This window comes from Falco naumanni, chromosome 1 (genome assembly GCF_017639655.2).
Source record: "Falco naumanni isolate bFalNau1 chromosome 1, bFalNau1.pat, whole genome shotgun sequence".
Classification (NCBI taxonomy): Eukaryota; Metazoa; Chordata; class Aves; order Falconiformes; family Falconidae; genus Falco; species Falco naumanni.
In genome coordinates, this window is record NC_054054.1 from 86,699,271 (window position 1) to 86,711,775 (window position 12,505).

The 12,505-nt window shown below is 39.0% G+C and overlaps 1 protein-coding gene across 7 annotated transcripts in view; it reads left to right on the forward strand.

The window, feature by feature from the left end:
* ARVCF (ARVCF delta catenin family member) overlaps window positions 1-12,505 on the forward strand; it is a 295,429-nt gene that overhangs the window by 104,972 nt on the left and 177,952 nt on the right. For 5 of the 7 annotated variants that reach the window (XM_040602791.1, XM_040602773.1, XM_040602802.1 and 2 more), the window contains one exon: window positions 8,713-8,814. The exons of the other annotated variants lie outside the window; for them this stretch is intronic. The gene's annotated coding sequence lies outside the window, so the exon portion shown is untranslated. The remainder of the gene's footprint in view (window positions 1-8,712; window positions 8,815-12,505) is intronic. 7 annotated transcript variants of the gene reach the window in all.

Sequence of the window (12,505 nt, forward strand, 5' to 3'; positions counted from 1 at the left end):
AAATTATTGTTCTTTTATTTTATTAAGTTTTCTTTACACCTCTCAGAAGTTAATTCGTTTGCATGCTATTGAAGGCCTACTAAAATTTGTTTTAAAATAGTGGTAAAATGGTTGAGGGGCAGAAAGAAGGAAATACCCATGATAAATCTTAGAACTGTGGAAGGGGGAGAGTGACCTCTGTAATAATGTATTGCGTAAGCTGAGGTATCAGTGAGGGTAAAATCCGGGTGCTAGCTGAGGAAAACGGGAATGACAATTTCTCTTTCGTGACTTCACACCATCTCCAATCCATATCCTTTTCCTCCTTCTACCATGGAAATCCTCATCGAGTTTCATTTTACCCCTGACAGAGCAGGGCATGTCCCTTGCTGTGTGACTTCTTCCTATGGCCACATTTACAGCAGGTGGACTCTTAAGCATTCACTTCCCATCCTGTTCTCAACTTGTGTTCTTGTTTTCCTAAGGTTTTTCTGTACCTGAACAAGCTAGATTAAAGGCTATGGTTATGTCTTGCATCCCACATTTTTCTGCATTAAGGGTCGTACTCTTAAGATGTGTCTTCCTCTCACCATTCTGTCCCTGCCGACTGTGTCTTAGCCTTTCTTGAGATGAAAAGACCAATCCTCTGGTTGCTTAGAGAATGACCACAAACATTTTCAGCTGCTGTGAATTCACCTCAGTACTTCGGTGTGTCTGTTTTAAATTTCGGGGCTTGGTGGTGAATAATGGGATTAAATATTAAAGTACTCTGTTTTCCTGAAATACTACTCCCTTCTGTGTAACGCTTTATTTTACTCAGTGTAGGTGTCTTACAATGAATTTTAGTCAAGTGTTTTTTGACAGTAATCCTTTGCATAGCAAGTATCATGTTACTGAGTTTTATGAAGTTTCCATTTTCATTTGATTATTTTTAGATTAAACATTGTCACTTTTATATATGTCAAAACTGAAAGTGTATATAGGGCATTTAAAGTTTCAAAGCTGTTTGTAAGAAGGATTCTCAACAGAGTTTACATTGTATTTACTGTCCAAATTGTTTGCTGCTTACCTCTGTTACTTATATAGTGTTTATTATAGCTGGAATACATTCCTATTTATACAGTGCAGGATTTTCATTATGATACAATAGCGGGAATTCATTTTAAACATTTGAAGTGGCTAGACAGTTAAAGCAAAATTATTGTTTTTCCCACCCAGCACAGTTATCAGCAGAATGGTTATTTAAAAGGGATGTTTGAATAGAAAGTTGGTTCTTGGAGCAGATCTTCACTGATCTGGAAGAAATATTTCTGGTTCCAAATAGCTATAATTAGGGAGTAGTGATAAGTGCATTCCTGGAAAGAAGAAATATTATTGATGGGTGATAAAAGCTACAAAAAAGCATTAAGATGTAGTTGAAGATACAGAAGTAGAATAGCCTTGGAAGAGATGAGATCAACGTCTAACTGTAGCTATCTGGAAGCAAATGCTCTGTCCAAAAGATGATTGATGGTGACCCCCTAAACCCAGTACTTTCCCCAGTTCCTACTGATTTTCAGATCAGGGTCAATCTCAGCATGGAAGATGTAGCTCAAATGTGGATGTAGTTTAGTTGTCCAGTGGAAATGGAGGCTTATGATAAGGTCAAATAGAGAACAGGTTTCATAAGCAGGAAAAGAGGGGTATGGGTGGGAGGTGTATTCCCTGGAGGTTCACTGTGGCTGCTGGTAAGCTGGCAGTTCCAAGGCTGTGGTGATCTCCACCACCCTCTCAGATGCATACAGAGCTGAAGGGGGACGCGGTGTCCCTGTGCTGTGCTGGCAGCTGTAGGGTTGCTGACTGATAGCAAGCTGCTTGACTGCATCTTCAGAGCCGCTTATGGAAGAAACTTGCACAAAAATTTCCCTAACTGATATGAAAAACAGTCAAATTATTCTAGCTGAAGTTTTCCTAAAAGAGAAATTCAGCCTGAGGGAAAGATCTACAGGGGAAAACTTCAGCCCAAATGTTTAAATTTTGATAGAGCTACAAGCCAATGAATAAAAAGCTCTTATAGTAAAGATATGAACCTTAGTTGTGAAAATTGCTACTTGCGGTGATGTAATAAAAATAATTTTTGGTAAATGTATGAACATAACACTTCACTGACTAAGCACAGCACTGCATTTCTGTTTCATGCAAGCGAAAATCTAAGTAAAGAATGCTTGAGTCTGGACTAATCAACGGGCCTACTATGGCATCTTGATTTATCCAATGATATGAATGAGACATGTCCTGAACATTATTCTCTGAAGGCTATTTTGACTGTCAGTTTAACTCCAAAGAAGCCAATGTCCTTGGCTAATAGAGTAGAAAGTGCTTCTGAGTCATAAAGATTTCTGCTTTGAAGATTCAGCAATGTCTTGCACCTGAAAACAGAGAAGTCAAATTGGCAGTTCTTGTGACATTGGTACTGCCCCTGAAACAGGCAGCAGGGCTTTGCAGCAGGACGTTTTTACAGTGTGTCACAGAGAGTGCTCTGTTGAGAGATGCTGTGTGCCAAAATCCATCATATGGAATGATGAGTCTCTCTGACACTGTCATTGAAATGTATCTGTTTTTCCGGCCTTTATATGTTTATGCATGAACCGGATGATTATTTGAGACATCAGATGAGCTAAATACTTTTATTTTCTTCAGGTATGATTTATTAGTTCTCAAATGCATGTTTGCCTTGTAACACTAAAAAGCTGTGGTGTTAATCAGCAAACTTGGATTGCATCCTAAACTTACAAGGGTATAATGAACTTGGATTGCATTTTAAATTTACAGATGCTGAAACAGTGATGAGTGTATCACTGCCATCTTTGAATCTCCACGTACAATTGCAGAAAGCAGATACTATAGTTTTGGTCTAATGGAGTAGGTTTGCTTAGTGCCTCAGGCTTCCAAATTTAGCTTGGTGAAAAAAATACTTGATTTAGAAAGAGACAGATGTTACTGGAGAGAATTAGAGCTAGTGTGCCTCATTTTGTTTCTTCTCTCTTTTTGTATTGCTTTAATCTCTTCACTGATACTGTTCCTGGTTTAAAGCAGTGTAAGGTCAAAATCTGATTGTTTTTAATGAGAGGGGTTGAAATATGGGAGAGTAATGCAGTAGGATTGGTTGGTAAGCAGCTAATAAAATTGATTTGATTTAGTAGCTTCAAGAATTGAACATGAATATTGACATTTTTTCTTTCCTGTTTATAATAATGTTTTCAGTTCCTTGACAAAGCAATAGAGCAGCCACACAACCCACTAGATATGACACTGAGAGTTACATGTGACACAAATTTAGAAAAAGAGGAGAGGGGTTGTGGTTGTGGTTTTGGTTTTTTTTCCTGAAAGCAGTAAGAAAACCAAACGGAAGATGCTTGCTCTGAACACTTCAGAACTGTGATTTTTTTTAATTATTTTTTTTTTTTCCGCTGGCAATGCCAGGTTTTTTATTGGCATAAAATGCTGTGGGAGATAGTAAGTATTTGATTCAGGTGAGTTAAAAGATCTATTTCCTTTTGATGCATGTCTTTGTATTAGTCTTAAGAGTAGTAATTGGAAATACCCTCATAAACCCTGAGACTGGAGCCCCAGAATTAAAAAACATTTGTTATTACCCAGGAATGTAGCTATGCAGTTTTATTAGCCTTTCTTCTACTGTAATCTACGGATCTCATTTAGCTGCATGCAGCCCTGTTCTTCTGAAACATAAAAGGAAGGAAATCTCTCAATAGCCTGAAATCAAATTATCTCTCTGTGTTAATCTACATGTAAACCACCCAACCCCACTTCTTTAAAGGAAAATAGTTTTACTGATAAGCAAAACTAGACTGTGTGCTTTGGATCCAAGAATTAAGTGGGGTGGGGTTTGGGGATGGTTTTTTTGTCTGCAGAGTACTATTTATAACATCAATTAACTCCTTATGGTTGGAGCAAGTCATCAGGCACATCTGTTGCTGAGCTTAAACACTCACTGTTCTGTGGGGTCATAGTTGGATTTTTTCCCTCTCAAACTGTGTGGTGGAATGATGATTTTCTAACTAATGGCTGTTAGTTAAATACACTGTCTACTGATGCTGTTGTTTTAGCGTTTGGAATAGATGTCGCAGGCAGCTGTTCTAACTGCATAGCTGACCTGATCTTTGTTTGCCATTTTGTTATTTATCTGTTAGAAGATAGCACAATGGTATCTTTTATGAAAGAATTATTATGACCATCTGCAGGATTTTCCAGCCTTCCTGTAATATTTCAGTTATTCCATTTTGCCAATCAGAAACCAGTCTGGCTATGGAAATTGCTGCCTACCCACTGACTCTCTTGCTCCTGCATTTTGTGAAATGGAGATTTAATGCTTGTAAATATATGGCCGTTCTCAGCTGTAGTTCCCCACGTACAGACATTTTGAGGCTACGTTCCTGTTAGTAGCTGTTCTCTTAAAATGGAAGCCCTTTTAGCAAAACTCAAAACACCTAGAAGCCAAGAAAAAGGAGGGTACTTGTTTAGTGAAATCTTTTAAGTATTCTTTGGAAGTAATTGCATAAAGTTATAACAGTTTATGTGATTGGCTTATTTGTGGTCAAATTGGGTTGCGTATTAATGAAAACAAGCTTTAAAATACTAGGGGAAGAACTAGGGAGTGAAGTTATGAACGATGCTGCTTTTGATCTTTATCCTTTTCTCTTTCCCATTGAAATAGCCCTGTTCTAAGAATAGACATATTGATTTTTTGGTGGCTGTGCTTGCAAGGTAGCCTCTACAGTAGCAAAGTATTTCTGTTGTCAGTGAGATCAGATCCAGCCTTTCCACGCAACCCTAAGCAGGCAACACTGCCTTGATAGTTGATTTAATGCCTAATAATATCTAGCAGTTGCATAAACGGCTTGAGGGTTTTTTTTCCTAGCTGCTTGGAAGACAGTATTCTAGTAAAATGGCTATAGTAGAGTTTTCTACTCACTAGAAGTTTGCACAAATTGTTTCCACTTGCAGCGGAAGCACAGTGGCTAAAGCATCTATCGATGGCAGTGGGAATCAGATTGGGGTCAGAGGAAGTGGTGAAGCTGGGTACATATAGTAGCTACTGCTAAAAGCAGCGATGAGAATACTTGGAACCTGAATATACATGAATCAGAAAGGGACCACAAAGTGCAATCCATTTTTAAGTAGAACTCCTTATTGATTTCAGTGGGGGAGACCTTTGAAAAATCAATGACATGCAGCAGCTTTAGGATGCAGTGACATGTGTTCTGCGGTGTTAAACTGATTGGCCTATGAACTAATCAAGGTTGTAGCAGTCATGTTTGGAAAGTTCCAAGGCAGAAGAAAAGGTGTCAGAGGTCTGAGAAGCAGCAGACTTACTATTCATATTCCAAAAGAGATAGCAAAGTATATCTTGTTCATTCTAGCTTTAACGGTGAGGTTGAATTGTATGTCTATAGAAAACAAAAAAATATAATGTATAGAAGTTTCTGGGGATATGTAAACATAGGCCTGTTCATTATAATATACAGTATTAAGCAAATGGAATTGCTGAAATCATCAAATTATTCTGAATTTTCCCATGAGATTTGTGTACATCATTCAGCTCAGCTGGGTAATTCAAACTTGGTTTCTTGATATGGGGAGGGAGGTGAAGCAGGGGCAGGGGCAAGTGCTGTCCTCCAAATGCTACCCAGCTGAAGTAGATAAATAGGAATTAAGTTGTGCAAAACAGTGATTCCCTTTATGTAGGGAATGAAGTATTTATGATGCTAATATTTTCATGGACATGGCTGAGTTGACAAAATTAGCACTTACTAAGATAGAACAATAGCAAGGGATTCTAACTGTCATGTTCAAGTCCAGCAGACACATACTAAAGTCAAAATTCAGCCATCTCTATGTTGTTCAGTCTTTTGATATTTTCAAGATTTATTAAAGACCTATTCCACCCAGACACTTACTTGAAAATAAATGGGGAATGTTTGTTTACACAGAAAATTTACAGTGCACAGTGTGAACTTATAGACTATCACATACCCCATTAAACCTTAGTGTGGACACTTAGTTAGGTGTGAGGTAACGTGATGCCACTTCACTGTACTGTTTCATGCCTAATTAACTCAAACACTGATCTTTGAAGGAAGTGTGGCATAACGAGTGCTCTGTGACAGAAGAGTTCAGCTTACTCAGTGTAGACAAGTTCTTAGGTCCTAGAGAGCAAGAACTCTGCTTCAGAAATGTGCTGTTATGCTGTCCTGGTCTATAAATGATAAATTTCAAGGAGAAATGGAAATTTTTATGTTGGGTAAAAGTAATCATAGTCTAAAACATTTACTTAAAGAATTGCTCTTGCAAAAATTTCAATTTGAAGTTTAATGCATTACTGAATTATTTATGCTATTATACATATGCAGTTGCTAGAAAGGTGTTCTATATTGCTCTAATTTATTTTCCTTTCCATTTGGGAATACAATATAGCAATTGAAATGTATTTTATTAGGGAAACAGAGCTACAGTATAATTAAAGCTATGTAGGCACACTGTATCACCAAGTCCTGAAAACACTGCATGAAATTTTGGAAGGAAGACCTGAAAAATTCCTTGTAGCAAACTGCTGAAGTGAGGAATCATTATCAAAGGGAAGCTGTCGAAAGATGCCTGGTGTCATTTAAACATGCACTGATTAATCCACAAGAGAGATAGGATTAGATGTAAGAAAATTGTGTATTATTTTTTGCTGAGAACGGTATCTTTTGTAAGGTAATACAGTATAATTTCAGTGCCTTTAACTAAGAGGTTAATTAAAGTATTAGTTTTTAAATGGACTGGGAACCATTATGAAAAGATCAGAGATGCTTTGGTGCTACTGACCAGAGCCAGATCTGTAATCAGTGATGTGTTGGAACCGTATTGCATGTTAGAAGATGCGTTTGTGTCTGGATTCTTTTGTTGGTTTTGCCAAACCCAGATTGTAGTACAATATTCTGAAAATTTATTTGCAGAATTTACTTATTTCTTCAAAATGATTACTGCTGGATAATGGGATCAAATTTCCTACTGATGTAAAACCTCAAATATTCCACATTGACGTTTCTTATGCAATAACAGAACTGGTGAGCAGCGGTGTTCATTGCTACGTCCTTAAGATCTGAAGTTCCTTCTGAAGGAGTTTTCCTCTTAACATTTCCGCTGCCCTTGTTCCTTCACTAGTTTAAGCCTGTTTCACAGACTGCTTCTGTCCAAAGCAACAAAAAACCCCTGACCAGCTTTGGTTTTGTTTGTTTCTTTTGACACCAACACAGTATGTCTGCCTGTGCCTATGAGAGAACTATATTGAAATAGCTTGCTTTGTGGATTCCTCATTGATATTCATTGGTAGAGATTGTCACGTAGGTGTCAAATTAGAACTCAGTCAACCAGAGCAGCACAAGAGGAGGCAGGCTCAAGACAGATTTCACCTTAAGGTCTGAGAAAGAATTTATTTGGAATTTGTTGTGTGCAATATATATTTATTTTATTTTGTTTTCCAAAGTGTCGCTCTCTTGTCTGTGTGCTGAATTATGCTTAATTTATTCCCTCTGGTCATTTACTTGAGTCTTTCTCTTACTCTGCCTCCTGACTTTCTTCTTTGAGCATATCTTTACACGGTTTTGTTATATTGGGTAAGTTTTGAGCATAGAATTTACTTCTGTTAGTTTAAGGAAAACAAGTTTTCTGGCATGATGGTTCCATGGCCTTTGAGATTGGATCCATGCAACAAAAGGATCATATTTCTGGTAATTTGGCTGAAACACAAGAAATCGTGTTTATGCTGGCTTCAGGAAGGCAGACAGTACCTGGTCAAGCACACAATCTGCTGGGGCAAAATTACTTTCTGAAGACGTTCTAAAACATTTGAACCAGCAAAGTGAGTTTGTACTGGCTCCACATTTCATGTCATGTGGTTACAGTATTTTTTATGTGGTAGTAGCTTAAAACTGGATATACTGCTTCACAGAACCATACCTTTGTGAAAGGGATTCTGTTCTGTATGTTCTCTGGCAAAAACAGGTACTAAATTTGCAGTCACTGACCCAGAGAAGTTTTGGTGCTGAATATTTTAAGACAAAACTGATTAGAGATTTACAGAGCTAAACAGATGACGTAATAATCCCAAAACCTACATTCACTTGGGTTTCATATAGGATTAGTTTACGGACAGGTGGAACAAATGAAGTGGCTGTAAGCTATTGTGTAGTGTGAATTTTTTAGAAATGAATGTATCCTCTTTTAACAGGTATCTATGAAATGATCTTAAGCCATTTGGGGGCTTATACATCAGACATAGGGCTTAAAGTTGCATGCCTAAATACTTACTCTGATTTCTGAGAGCATCATGTTAGGTTTCTGTGTTTTAAAATGTTTGGCTACAATATCCAGTTTTATAATACTAAAAATGCTCATTCCAGTCCAGAGTTTTCCCTGATTTAAGACATGAACACCAAGTCTTGCAGGAATATGCAAGTATTGATAACTGATTATAAATCATATTAACCAGTTGTGGGTGTGTTTTTTTTTCCTTAGGAGTTTCAGGATTGGCTTCTCTGAATATTGTTTCTTTTTCTTCCAAGTTAGGAGAGAAACAGTATAATGAATAATTTTTTACAACATAGTGAGGAAAACCTGGGAGATGACTGTGTACAGAAGAGGCTGTAATACCTTATTAACTAACTGTCTTCTCTTTCCTCTCTCTTGCAGCTGGTTCTGCTTGAGGCTGCTCTCCTGCTTTGTCTATACTTTTCTAGTCTTAGCGGGTGATGTCACGGCAGCTCTAACATTCAGACCCCACTGATCCACGAGGTGTGTACTGCTTGGTTTTCTCTGCATGCTTTCCAATATTGCATGGGGGATAACAGTCATTTTATGCTACTCATCTCTTGTGGCACTTCAGGGTGAAAATAAAATTAGCATGCGTTACACTTCAGTTCCATAGATTATTTAAGCCCCATTTTTGCTTTTATTCTGATGGGTTTCTTCCCTGTAGAAGAACATAGCTACTTTTTGTGCATGCTCACAGGCCCTCATGTTTGCTGCTACAGCTGCTGATCTGCTGTATGTACAAGCTTCTTGTTGCTCATCATAGTACCATCTTGTCAGCAGGACCTAGTAGACTTGAACTGGGCTGGGATAGAGCAATAGTGGGACAGCTGTGTTCAGTATTCAGACTGCTAGACCTCAGAAATCTCCTGTGTGCCCTGAGAACCATTTCCCCTCCCACTGAGAGAAGTCTCTGTAATGTGTTCTGTAGCTGGCTTGTGGACACTGCTGTCTTCAAATGCAGCTCACTGAAGTGCCTGATTGCCTTAGGCAGGCAGAATACTCTGAAAAGTGCAGGGGATTTGAGGCTTTCCATGACTGTTAGGATTTAGGTGCCCAGATCTCACAGAACTTGACCCCTCTTAAGCTCAAGGGCTCTTTAAAAACTCTTGACTATCAGCTACATCCTACATTAGCAAAATTAGTGCACAGTTACCTCACTTTTTGCAGAGTACCAAGTGACCCTAGGCACATCGATGTTTCCAAGACACTTAAAACTTGGGCACGAGCTAGGGTATTCGTAGTGAGTAGGACCCCCTTTTCAGCTCTTTGCACAGGGTGGTTTTCATCCCCATTGAGCACTTAAGCTGTATTGACTTCTAGGAAGCCTTTTGATGCACTGGTTCTTCATAGGAACAGTCAGAAGAAACAGATCCTCTTACTTTGCTCTAATTCTAATGCAACACTAATATATTTAGAGTCACGTAGGCAGGAGAAAGATTGCTGCTGTCAGCGTAGCCTTTGACACTTTCTAGGCAAGTGTTTGCTGTGTTTAGAAGTGCAACCTAAGGAATAATCTTTACCTGGCTGCTATAGGTCTTATTTTCATTTATTTATACCCACTTTCTTTACAAATGCTAGTAAATTGCAAGTAGCACCCTGAGTAACTAACTCATGAGTCAGTACTTCTATTTTTCTCCTCTAGTCTAGACTGCTGATAATGTAAATTGTTGAAACCCTGGATAAATAATTGGGAGTGCAATCAACAGCAAGCAAGTATTTATCTGCTAATAATACATCTGAAATGCAGAAGTCTGTCTTTGTCCAACAGTTCTTAAAAGGCAGTTATTGGTCCTGCTGCTGTTTCTGCATAGCAATTAGGATTTTTATGGTCACTAATTGTACATCTGAAAATTTATACAGTTTATATTCTGCCTGTGTTTCTCTTTGCACAGAGAAAAGAAGCACAATATTTATGGTTGTAAGGAGGTTAACATATTTTCTTCAGGGAGATCTCTGTAGCTCTCTAGAGATTTGTACCATTTATAGAACCCAAATTTTCTAGGTTCTCTCATGTGTGGCATCAAGGGCTTATAGCTCATTAAGGATTTTCTGAATGGGATCTTTGTCACATTCTCAGAATGTGACTTGAAAGTTATATACCAGCTCAGTCATCAACTGTGACTTTTATTATTAAAGCTGTTACTGCTTCAGAATCTGTATTAGAGGAGGTGCTTCTCAATTTTTCATGTGCTGTTGGTAATGCTTTTCCTTAGAAACTTACATTATATATTCTAAACGGAACCTGTTTCTTTTAAATATAGTTGCTGTAGTTTACATTTTTTCATCTTCCTACGTCCCCACTTGATTCACTTTTTGAAATTAGGCCATAGAAGTAACCAGCCTCTTGGGCCCCCAAAAGATAACAGCTATGTCATATCATAGTCACATGTGAGACAGCTTGTTTTAGCTACAGACAGTGAATTGCCTGAAGGATGGGCCCCCTGCGGGGAGTGACTGAGGAAGCTTGAGTTTTTCTGCAGCACCTCTAACGAGACTGTCTCCGCGCATTAATCCCTGACCCGTCCAGACTCTTTTTCTCTTGGCCCTGGAGCATCCCCTTGTCTGAGGTGTATTTGGATCTGTGTGTCAGTCAGACTATTCCTCTGCTCTAGCATAAGGGCAGTGATAATTGGTAACCAGGTAGCTGTCTTAAAAGAATATATAGTTAGAAATGCCCCCCACCCCAACCCCCATGCGTGTTTTTCCCAAAATATGACTAGTGCCTGGGTCTGTGAAGTCCCACTTCTTTCACACTCCCTCTAAGGAGTCTGTGAGCGTGTCTGCGCTCCTGGCAGGAAAGACAACAAACAGAGCTGTCTCCATCTGTGCAAAGCAGGGAAGCGCAGAAGCCTGCAAGTTGGCTGCCCATCAGCCAGCGTAGGTCCAGAAAGTCTGGCTGTGTTTATGTGCAGCTGTGCCAGGGCTAAATCATGCCGAGAGGCAGCAGGTGAGTCACGTGGTCCTGTCCTGTGTGGTACAGGCTTCCCCTGAGTCACACTACCCTTTTGGATGGTTGTGATTCTCCTTTGCAGAAACCAATGTACTCTGAAGGGTTTGTAGGCTCTTAATAATCTGGCAAAACAAGGTTCAGAGTGGAAGGTCACTGAAGTGGACAGTCTCGTCTGTATTTGACTAGTTTGTGACATGTGGAAAACCCTTTGATGGTTTCTGGTTTTCTTTGAGAATCTCAATAGAAGTGAAATCAATGCATAAATGAGAAAAGTCACTTCTTACCGGTCTGAAAACATGAAAGGCTCAAATGATGGTTACATGTAAACTTTATAAGACTAATGCATAGTTACTCCTTACACTGTTTCCAGTGTAATTTCATATTACCCTGATTCCCCTCAACAGCAACTCCCTAGGAGTTAACAGCAAACCACAGAGCTACTAGCAGGTTATTTGCTGTGAAGTCAAGTTATGTGTCATTGGGCTTGGGTCTGTTACTTCTGTCCCAGTGTCTTTGGGGCCTGTTGGATGATTTCAACCATATACGACAAAAGAAGGGAGACCTTGGGCCTACTTAGGAGTTTCCAATAAACTGTGAAAACATGCAGCTTAATATCTACTAATATCCCTCTTTCGGTAACATGACAGTATATGACTTGGTTATCATTAGTAACCAAAGAATCAGCACAGGAGAGACACCTGATAAATGTAACAGTCCTGGAAAAAGCATCAGCTGAGTGGGGGCATCATGTAAAGGCACTGAAGGATGAAATGCAAAGCTTCAGGAAACCAGGGTTTGGTACTATCAGTGCTCATGGAAATCCTTGTTGATAGATGGAAAACAAAGAACCTCTGGCAGCAGGAAGAATTGCTCCCAATTTGCATGTCAAGGGACAATTTCTAGGGACTTAACTCTCAGCACAGAACATGAACTATTCTGGAATTACAGGAGCTGAGGAAAATTCTGCCTCTGTGTTTATCTCGGAGGTGCACTAAGTAGTTTAGTTGTAGACAGTTGAAAGGGTTCTGTTGAAGCCACCATTTAAGCTTATATTACATTGCTGATTTTATACTCTTGGGACTCGTTTTAAATGATGTTCACATTACACGTCTGTGGAATCAGTAGGCAGTTTTGCTGCATGCACCATATAGATGGAGATAGGATTTTAAATGGAATACTTCATAACCCTGGTAGAGAAGGCATAAGGCAGAAGATACATCC